Genomic DNA, 9625 nt, shown 5'->3' with positions numbered 1-9625 from the left:
TTTTTTTTTTTTAAAACCCCCCTCCCGGGGTTTTTTTTTTAAAATTTCAGTTTTTTTTTTTTTTTCCCCTTTTTTTTCCCCTTTTAAAAAATTTTTTTCAAAAAAAAAATTTAAATTGGGGTTTTATATTTATTTATTTTTTAAATTTTATTTTTTTTATTTTTTTTCCCAAAAAAAAAATTATTTTTTTTTTTTTTTAAAAATTTTTTTTTTTTTAATTTTCCCATTTTTCCCTTTTTTCAATTTTTTATTTAATTAATTTTTTTCGCCTTTTTTTAACAAAAAAATTTTTAATTTTTGCCCCAAAAGCCTTATTTGTTTTATTTTTTTTTCTTCTTTTTTTTTAAAAACCCAAAAAAAAATTTTTTTCCCCCTTTTCCCCCTTTTTTTTTTTAAAAAAAATTTTTAATTAAAAAATTTTTTTTATTTTTTTTTTTTTCAAAAATTCTTTTCCCGGGCCCCTTTTTTTTTCCCCCCCAAAAACCCGGTTTTTTTCCCCCTTAAAAAAACCAGAAAAGAAAAAAACCCGGGCCCCCTTCCCAAACCCAAAAAAAAAAAAACCCCACCTTTTTTTTTCCTTTTTTTTCCCCCCCCCTTTAATCCCAAATTTCCCCTTTTTTTTTTTCCCCCCTTTTTTTTTTTTTTTTTTTTTTCCCTTTAAAACTTTTCCCCTTTTTTTTCACCCTTTTCTTTTTATTTTTTTTTCATTTCTTTTTTTACCCCCAAAAAAAAAAAAATTTTTTTTTTTTTTTTTCTTTTGGGCCCTTTTTTTAAAAAAAAAATTTTTTAAAATTTAATTTTTTTTAATTTTTTTAAAAATTCCTTTTTTAAAATCCTTTTTTATTTTAAAAATTTTTTTATTTTAAAAAATTTATTTGTTTTTCCCCCCCTTTTTCCCCCAAAAAAAAAAAAAACCCCCAACAAAAAAAAAAAAACCCAAAAAAAAAGGGAAAAAAAAAAAACCCCAGGTAAACTTTTTAAAAAAAATATTTAACCCAAAACCCCCCAAAAAACTTAAAAAAAAATAAAAATTTTTACCAAAAATAAAACTTTTTTAAAAAACAAGTTTTAAAATACCCCAATCCCTCCCCACCCCCCCGGGAAAAAAACCCCCCCCAAAAATTTCCCCAACAAATTTAAACCCCAAACCCCCCCCTCCCCCCCCCTTTAAATTTCCCCCCTCCCTTTTCCCCCAACCCCCTTTTCCCCCCCACCCCTTTAAAAAAAACCCCCTTTCCCCCCCCTTTTTCCCCCCTTTTTTTTTTTTCCCCCCTTCCCCCCCCCCTTTTTCCCCCCCCCCCCCTTTTTACCTCCTCCCCCCCCCCCCCCTCCCCCCCTTCCCCCCCACCCCCCCTAAGCCCCCCCTTTCCCCCCCCCCCTTTCCCCCCCCCCCCCCCCCCCCCTTTTTTTTTTTTTCCCTTTTTTTTAAAAAAAAAAAAAAAATTTGGGGGAAAAAAAACCCCCCCCTTTTTTCCCCCCCCCCTTTTTTTTTTTTTTTTTAAAAAAAAAAAAATTTTTTCCCCCCCCAAAAAAACCCCCCCCCCCCCCTTTTTTTTTTTTTTTTTTTTTTTTTCCCCAAAATTTTTTTTTTTTTTAAAAAAAAAAACCCTTTTTCCCCCCCCCCCAAAAAAAAACCCTTTTTTTTTTTTTTTAAAATTTTTTTTTTTTGGAACCCTTTAAACCCAAACCCTTTTTAAAAGTAAAAAATTTTAGTAAAAAAAAAAATTTTTGGGAATTTTTTTTTCCCTTTTATAAAAATTTATTTTTTAATTTTTAAAAAATTTTTTCCCAAAAAAAAAATTTTTTTAAAAATTTTATTAAAATTTTGGGGAAAAAATTTTTTGGAAAAAGTATTTTTGGTTTTTTCAATTTGTTTTCCCTTTTAAAAAATTTTTTTTTCCCATAAAAAAATTATTTTGTTTATTTTTTACTAAATCTAAATAACAAAAACTTCAAAAGCTTTAAAATTAAAATAAAAAAAATTTTTTTTAAAAATTTTTGGGAAAATTTTGAAACAAAAATTTTAAAAAATTCAAAATTTGAAAATTTTTTAAAAAGTTTTTAAAAATTTTAGGGGGGTTTTTTTTAAAATTTTTTTAATTTAAAAAAATTTTTTTAAAAGGGAACTTTTATATAAATTTACTAAAAAAATTTAAAAAAATTTTAACAATTTTTAAAATTTATCTCTTTTAAAATTAAAAAATTTGAAAAATTTTCCCTTTTATAAAAATTTGAAAAAAAAAAAAATTTTTTTATTACTTTTTAAAAAATTTTTTTTTTTTGGGCCCCTACCTTTTTTTTTTTTAAAAATGTTTCTTTTCCCTTTAATTTTAAAAAATTTTTTAAAAAAAGTTTTATTAAAAAATTAAGCAAAAAATTAAAGCAGAAGGGATTAAAAATTAATTTCAAAAAATTTTTAAAAATATTTTTCCCAACTAATTAAAAACCCAAAAATTTTTTTTTTTGGGATTTTAAAATATTGTGGAAAAAACCGGAGAAAAAAACGAATTGTTACAATAAAATTTTTTGGAAAAAAAGGAAACAAAAAAATTTGATTATAAAAAAAACCCATGTAAAAAAAAGTAAATTTAAATTTAAAAGAAAAAATTTTTAAAAAAAATTGGGGTTTTTTTTTAAAAAAAATCAAAATTTTTTTTTTAAAAAATTTCCAAACAACAAAGTTTTTATGCCTAAAACAATTTTAAAAATTCAATAAAACCCTAATAAAAAATAAAAAAATTTTTGAAATTGGAAATTTTTAAAATAAATAATTAAAAATGGTTCAAGGGAAAATTTTGGGGAAAAAATCAATAAAATATTCATCCTTTAAAAAAAACCCAAAAAAAATTATTAAACGGGGGGGAAAAAAAATTTAAACCAATCCCATCGTTTTAAAAAGGCACAGGGTTTTCAAAAAGTGCCATTTCCCCCCCGGGAAATTTTTTATTTCTTTAAAAAAATTTTTTAATTAAAAAAAAAAAATTTTTTTTAATTAAAAAAAAAAATTAAAATTTTTTAAAAAAAAATTTTTCCAAAATTTTAAGAAAGCCGTTTGGTTTTAATTAGATTGACTAAACCATTAAATCGAAAAAAAAAGCTGAAAAACCACTCTTCCAAAATAAACCCCAAATAATAGATTCCAGGTTTCCAAATTTTTACAAACCAAAAAAAAAGAAAAAAGAAGTGTAAATGTTCCAAAGCAAACAAAAAAATTAAAAGGGTTTAAACAATTGACAAATTAAAAAAATCCCGGTCAATTAAAATACAATTTTTTAAAAATTTTTTTAATTTTTTTAAAAAAAATTTTCCAAAAAGTTAATTTTAAAAAAAAAATTTTTTGATAAATTTTATCTTAAATTTTTTTTAAAAATTTTCAATTTTAAACCGTATTTTTTAAAAAAATGTTTTATTTTATTTTAAAAAAAATTGATTTTTTTTATAAAAAATTTTTTTTTTTTTTCCCCCAAAAATTTTTTCCCAAAAAATTTTTTTTTAAAAAAATTTTTTTTATTAAATAAATAATATCAAAAAAAAATTTAAAATTTTCAAAATTTTTTTTAAATAAAATAAACTTTGAAAAAAATTTATGATTTAAAATTCAAAATTTTAAAAAACTTTAATAAATCTAATTTTTAAAAAAGATTATTAAAATGGATAGATTTTTTTTTCTTTTTTTTAAATTTTTAAAATTTAAATTTTTTATTTTTAAATGTTTATTGGGGCAAAATTTAAATTTTTATCAAAAAATTTAAAACCCCCCAAAATAAATTTTTTAAAAAATTTAAAAAAAATTTTTTTAAAATTTTTTTCATTTTTTTATTTTAGAAAAATTTTAAAATTTGGAAAAAAGAATAATTTAAAAAAGGTCTTTTGTAAAAGGGTTTTTTCCGGAAATTACCCAAAAATTAAAACCCAAAATTTAAATTTTTAAATTTATAACTTTTTTAAAAAATTAAAAAATTTATTTTTTTTAATAAATAATAATTTTAATTTTTTAAATTTATTTTATAAAAAATTTTTTAAAATTTTAAATAAAATTTAAAAAAGAAAATTTTTTTTTATTGTTTTAATAAAATATTTACCAAATTTTCTTTTAAAAAATTTTTTAAAAAAAAAAAAACCCCCCAAAAAAAATTTTTTAAAAAATAAATTTTTAAAAAAATGTTTTTTTAAAAAATAAACAAAATAAAAAATAAAGTAAATTTTTAAAAACTCAAATACCGAAAAAGTCTTTTTTGTAAAAAAAAAAAAAATTTTTTTAAAATTTTTTGTTATCCCCAAAAAAAAAAAAAAAAAAAAAAAAAAAAAAAAAAAAAAAAAAAAAATTTTCCCGCGAAATTAAAATCAATTTTCGTTTGTGCTTTATACTGAAAAAAAATGCGAATTCCGACCCGGCTCAAAATTATTGGGCAGTGACAAAATTTTTTTAAAGGATGAAAAAAAAATTGAAAAAAAATTCCAAAAAATTTAACGAAAGGTTTTTTTTGGTTTAAATTTAATTTTTCCAAAAATTAGGGGGGCCTTTTTCCGAAAAAAAGAAAAAGTGTTAAACCCCCCTTTTTTCCGTAAATTTTTGGGGTTCCCAAAAGTTATTTTTTATTCTAATAAAGGGATTTTTTTCAATTAAAGTGAAGACAAAATTTTTATATTACCATTAATTTTTTTAAAAATGACAAAATTTTTCGTTTTTTTTTTTTTAAACTGGGGGAAAAATTTTTTGGGGAATAAAAAACATTGTTTTAAAAAAATGCGAATTTTTTTAATTTGCAAATTTTTTTTTAAATTGCCCCCTTTTTAATAAATTTTTTTTAAGGGGGAAAACTTTTTATTTTTCTTCCCAAATTTTTTTCTTTTTAAAAAGTTTTATTACAAAATTTTTTTTTTTTCATATTTTTTGGACCTTTTTTTTTAAAATTTAAAACCAAAAAAAAATTTTTTGAATTTTAAGTTTTTATTTTTAATAAATTTTATTTTCTTTTTGGTTTTTTTCAACCTAACTTTTAAAAATTATATTTTTTTAAAAAAAATCCGTTTTATTTTAATTTTAAAATTTAAAATTAAATATTTCTTGTAATATATAATTTCCCAAAAAACATTTTTGATTTTTTTTTCCCTTTTTTCACTTTAAATTTAAAAAAAGGTTTTTCCTATTCCCAAAAAAAAAAGATTTTTTTTTAAAATCCCAAATTTTTATTAAAAAAAATTTAAAAAATTTTTAAAAATTTTTTTAAATTTTTTGGATTTTTAAATTTTTTTATTTTCTTTTTCTTTTTAAACATTTTTTTTTTCTTTTCTTATATATTTTTTTAAAACCCCTTGGGTTTTGATAAAAAAAAAATTTGTTTTAATTTAAAATTTGTTATTTAAAAAAATTTTTAAATTTAAATTTTTTTCAAATTTTACAAGAAAAGAAAAAAAATTTGCCGTCTCTTTTTTTTTGGTTAAAATGGGGGTTACCTGTTTAGTTAAATTAAAAAAAAAAGGGGAAAATTTCTATTTTTTCATTTCGCTTTTAAAAAGTGATTTTTTTAACCTTTAGGCCATTTTTTTTTAAAAAAAAAATTATTTTAAAAATTTAAAAAAATTTTTAAAAACCCCCGTTTGGGGAATAAATTTTGCGGAAATTAAAAAATTTATAAACGGCCCGGTTAATTAAAAAAAACATAAAAAAAAGGGTAAAAAAATTTTTTTGGGGAAAATTGATAAGATATATATTTAAAAAATTTAAAAAAAAGTTTATTTTAAAAAAAAAGGGCGTTTTAAAAAGGTTAAAAGCGCCCGAAAAAAAAGGTTTAATAATTCAAAAAATTCTTTAAATTTTTCAAATATTACATTTTTTTAAAAAAAAAATTAAACCCTTTTTAAAATTTATAAAAATAAAAAATTTTACATTTTATAAACAAAATAGGGGGTCGTTAAACCAGTTAAAAAAACCTGTGGGGGTAAATACAAAATTTTTTAAAAAAAAACCTAAAAAAATTTTTAAATTTAATAAAAATTTTAAATTTTAAAAAATTTTTTAAAAACTGTAAAAATACACTTTGCAAATTTCCCCGAAAAAACAATATTCGAAAAATTTTTTAAAATTTTTTTAAATTTTGTTTTTAAATTTAAAAATTTTTTAAATAAAATAGAATTTCAAAAATAATAAATTTTAAAAAATTTAAATTATTAGAAAAAAAAAAAATTTCAAAATTATTTATTTTCATTTAATTTTTTGAAGTATAAATTTGAATTTAGGTTTTAATAAATATATATATAAGATTTCAGGGTTAAAAAAAAGGTTTTTTTTGTTTTTTAAAAAAAAATTTTATTTTTCCCCTTTAAAAGTTTTTTTAAAAAAGACAAAAAAAAATTTTAAATAAAATAAATATTAAAAAACTAATAAAACTTTTTTTTTTTCTTTTTTTGTTTTTTTTTTTTAAAAAAAATATTTTTTTCTTTTTTTTTTTTCCCCCCCAAAAAAAATTTTTAAAATTTTTAAAAAAAAATTTTTCCCCCAAAAAAAATTTTTTAAAAAAAAAAGAAAAAAGGAAAAAAAAAAATTTTTTTTTTTTTTTTTTAAAACAAAATTTTACCTTAAAAATTTTAAAAATTTTTTTTTTTTTTAAAATTTTTTTTTTTTTTAAAAAAGGGGGTTTTTTTAAAAAAATTTTTTAAAAAAAAATTTTTAAAAAATTTTAAAAATTCAAAAAAATTTTTTTTTTTTTTTAAAAATTTTTTTTTTATTTTTTTGGGGGTTTTTTTGTTTTTTTTTTTTTTTTAAGAATTTAAATTTTTAAAAGGAAGGAAAACAAAAAAAAAGTTTTTTAAAAATTTTTTTAAAAAATTAAATTTTTATTAAAAAATTTTTAAAATTTAATTTTTTGAAAAGTCCTTTTTTAAAGAAAAAGAAAAACGGTGCGGGTGGAAAAAAATTTAAAAAAATAATGTCCAAACCCTTTTTTTTTAAAAAAAAAAGAAAATTTTTTTTAAAAAAATTTTTTTTAAAAAAAAAAGTTTTTTTTAAAACTTTGGGAAAAAAAAAAATAAAAAATTTAAAAAAAATTTAAGGAAAAAGAAAAAAAAAAAAACGAAAAAAATTAAAAAATTAAGTTTTTAAAAAAAAAGAATTTTTTAAAATTTTTTTAATAATAAATTTTAAGGGGGAAAAAGGGTTTTAAGGCGGGGATTAAAAAAAAGTTATAAAAATAAAAGGGAAAAAAAAAAAGGGGGCCGAAATAAAAAAATTTAAAAAAAATGGATAGAAAGGAGAAGTGGGGGAAAAAAAAATTTTTTGAATAACCCGGGGAAAGAAAGTTCTTGGAAGGAAAAAAATTGAAAAACCCCCGGTTTTAAACCATTATTTTAAATAAAATTTTTATTTAATTTTAAAACAGGTTTAAAAAAAAAATGGCCAAAATGGGAAAAGGTTGCAATTTCCCCAAAAAAAAAGTAACAAAAATTTTATAAATATTCCAGTTCGGGGGAAAAAAAAGGGGGAGGAAAAAAAGGGGAAAAAGGTCAGCGGGGGAAAGTTTAATGGATTTGTGGAACTTGAATTTTGGGGTAGAAATTTTCTTCCCCCCGGACGGAAAAGGGGGGGGAGGGGGAAAAAAAAATTTTAAAGTTTAAAGAAAAAGGGTTTTAAAAAAAAAGGGAAATTCATAAAAATTGGGGGGAAAAATTTGGGGGGCGGGATTTTTTAAAACAAAAAGAACGTTTAGCTTTAAAAATTGAAGGGTTTAAAAAAAAAGATTTATTTTTTTTGATAAATGATTTTTCCAAAAGGGTATTCCTTTGAAAAATTCTAAAAAACAAAAAAGAAAAATTTTTTAAGAAAAAAAAATTTTTTGAAAAATTTTAAAAAAAATTTTTTTAAAAAAAAAGGTTTTATTTTAAATTCAAATTTTGGTAAAATTTTAAGAAGGGGGAGGCGTAAAAAAAAAAAAGGGGTTTATTAAGAAAGGGTGATGAAAAAAATTTCAGGATTATTTTTGGGGAAACAATGGAAAATTTTCCGTTTAATGCTTTTTGGATTGAAGAAAAAAATTTTTTGGGGCCCCTAGGGGATTGAATCCCCTTTTTTAAAGGGGAAAAAAAATTTATTTTTAAAAAAAAATTTTTTAAAAAAAAAAAAAAAAATTTTTTAATTTTTAAAAAATTAAAATTTTTGAGAAAGAAAGAGGGGGGGAGAAAATTTGGGGCCCCCTTTATCCGAAAGGGGTTTCCCCCCCAAAAAATTTTAAAAAGAAAGGGAAAAAAATGTTTAAAACCCCGGAAAAAAAAGTTTTTTGGGGGTTTAAAATCATTTTTAGGGGAAATTATTTTTTTCCTCCTAAAAATTTTTGAAATAAACCCAAAAAGGGGTTTAAAAAATGTTAACCAAATGGGAAAGGGAAAAAAAATTTTTATGCCCTTGAAAGGGAAAAAAAAACCCAAGGGGAAAAAATTGGGGAAAAGAAAAAGGAAAAGAGGGGGAAAAAGGATTTGAGAAGGAAAAGAAAAAAAAAAGGAAAAAAAAAGGGGGGGAAAAAAGGTTAGGGAAATTTTAGGGGGGTTTAAAATTAACCAACGGGCAAAGGTAAAAATTTTTTTTTTAAAAAATTTTTAAAAGTTTTAATAATTTTTAACTTAAATATTTGAAACGTTTCAACTGTAATGGAATATCTTATTAAATTAATATGAATTATGCGTTTCTAATATTAACATGCGTTATGAATGTTTTATATAAAATATTTAATGTAAAAAATTTTACGTAAAATTAGTAGTATTATGTCTACTTCTAATTTATATGACTAATATAATTATACTTATTTTTAAATGTTGTCTTTATATTTATTTCTCACTCAACATAATTATATATATATATATATATATATATATAACAACGAGTGAAACAATCATAAGGAACAAATAACGAAAGGCAAAGTATCAAAACAAACAAATTATAACAACGGACAGTTTAATCGATATAGGCATAGATGACCGGAGAATCGATAATTTGTCACTCAGCGAACTCGCTGAAGAAGGACAAATAGAATTATATTGCAAGTCATTTATATAATATTTTAAATGCAGAATTAAAGTGAACGATAATATAACGTCTCTAAATTTATTACAACATTTCAGCTAATAAAACTAATAATTCGCCAAACAACATACAATTCGTAAAATATTATACGATCAATATTATTTTAAATTTATCTCTGGATTAAAATTTACAAATAATTTTAAATAAAACTATTCTCTTCATTCTTATACATATGTTGGAAATTCTATAAAATTCCGTCCTACCGTATAATTAAATTTTTTGCATTTGTAGACACATGTTTTATATGTATGAAAGTTCTTCTGACTTACCGAATATTTCGAAACAGAATGTTAATTGGAAAATTATATATCGTTTTAAAAATGAACTACAGCAAATAATGCTTTAGAAGTATTCAATGTTGGAAGAATATAATATATTCACACACTTTATTAAAAGTATTATATCTTCACCACCACGTGGTTCGAAAGACCACGAAAGACTGACTGATTCTCTGTACGTGTCTTCATGATAAATATAATGTGTTTGGTCAACAAAATTTCTGAGGTCGTTATATGTATATATATTTCCATATATATTTGTGTGTGTGGCGAC

Source organism: Nylanderia fulva, unplaced genomic scaffold (genome assembly GCF_048542155.1).
Source record: "Nylanderia fulva isolate GAGA-0341 unplaced genomic scaffold, ASM4854215v1 Scaffold415, whole genome shotgun sequence".
Lineage (NCBI taxonomy): Eukaryota > Metazoa > Arthropoda > Insecta > Hymenoptera > Formicidae > Nylanderia > Nylanderia fulva.
Note: the sequence above shows the minus strand (reverse complement) of the source record.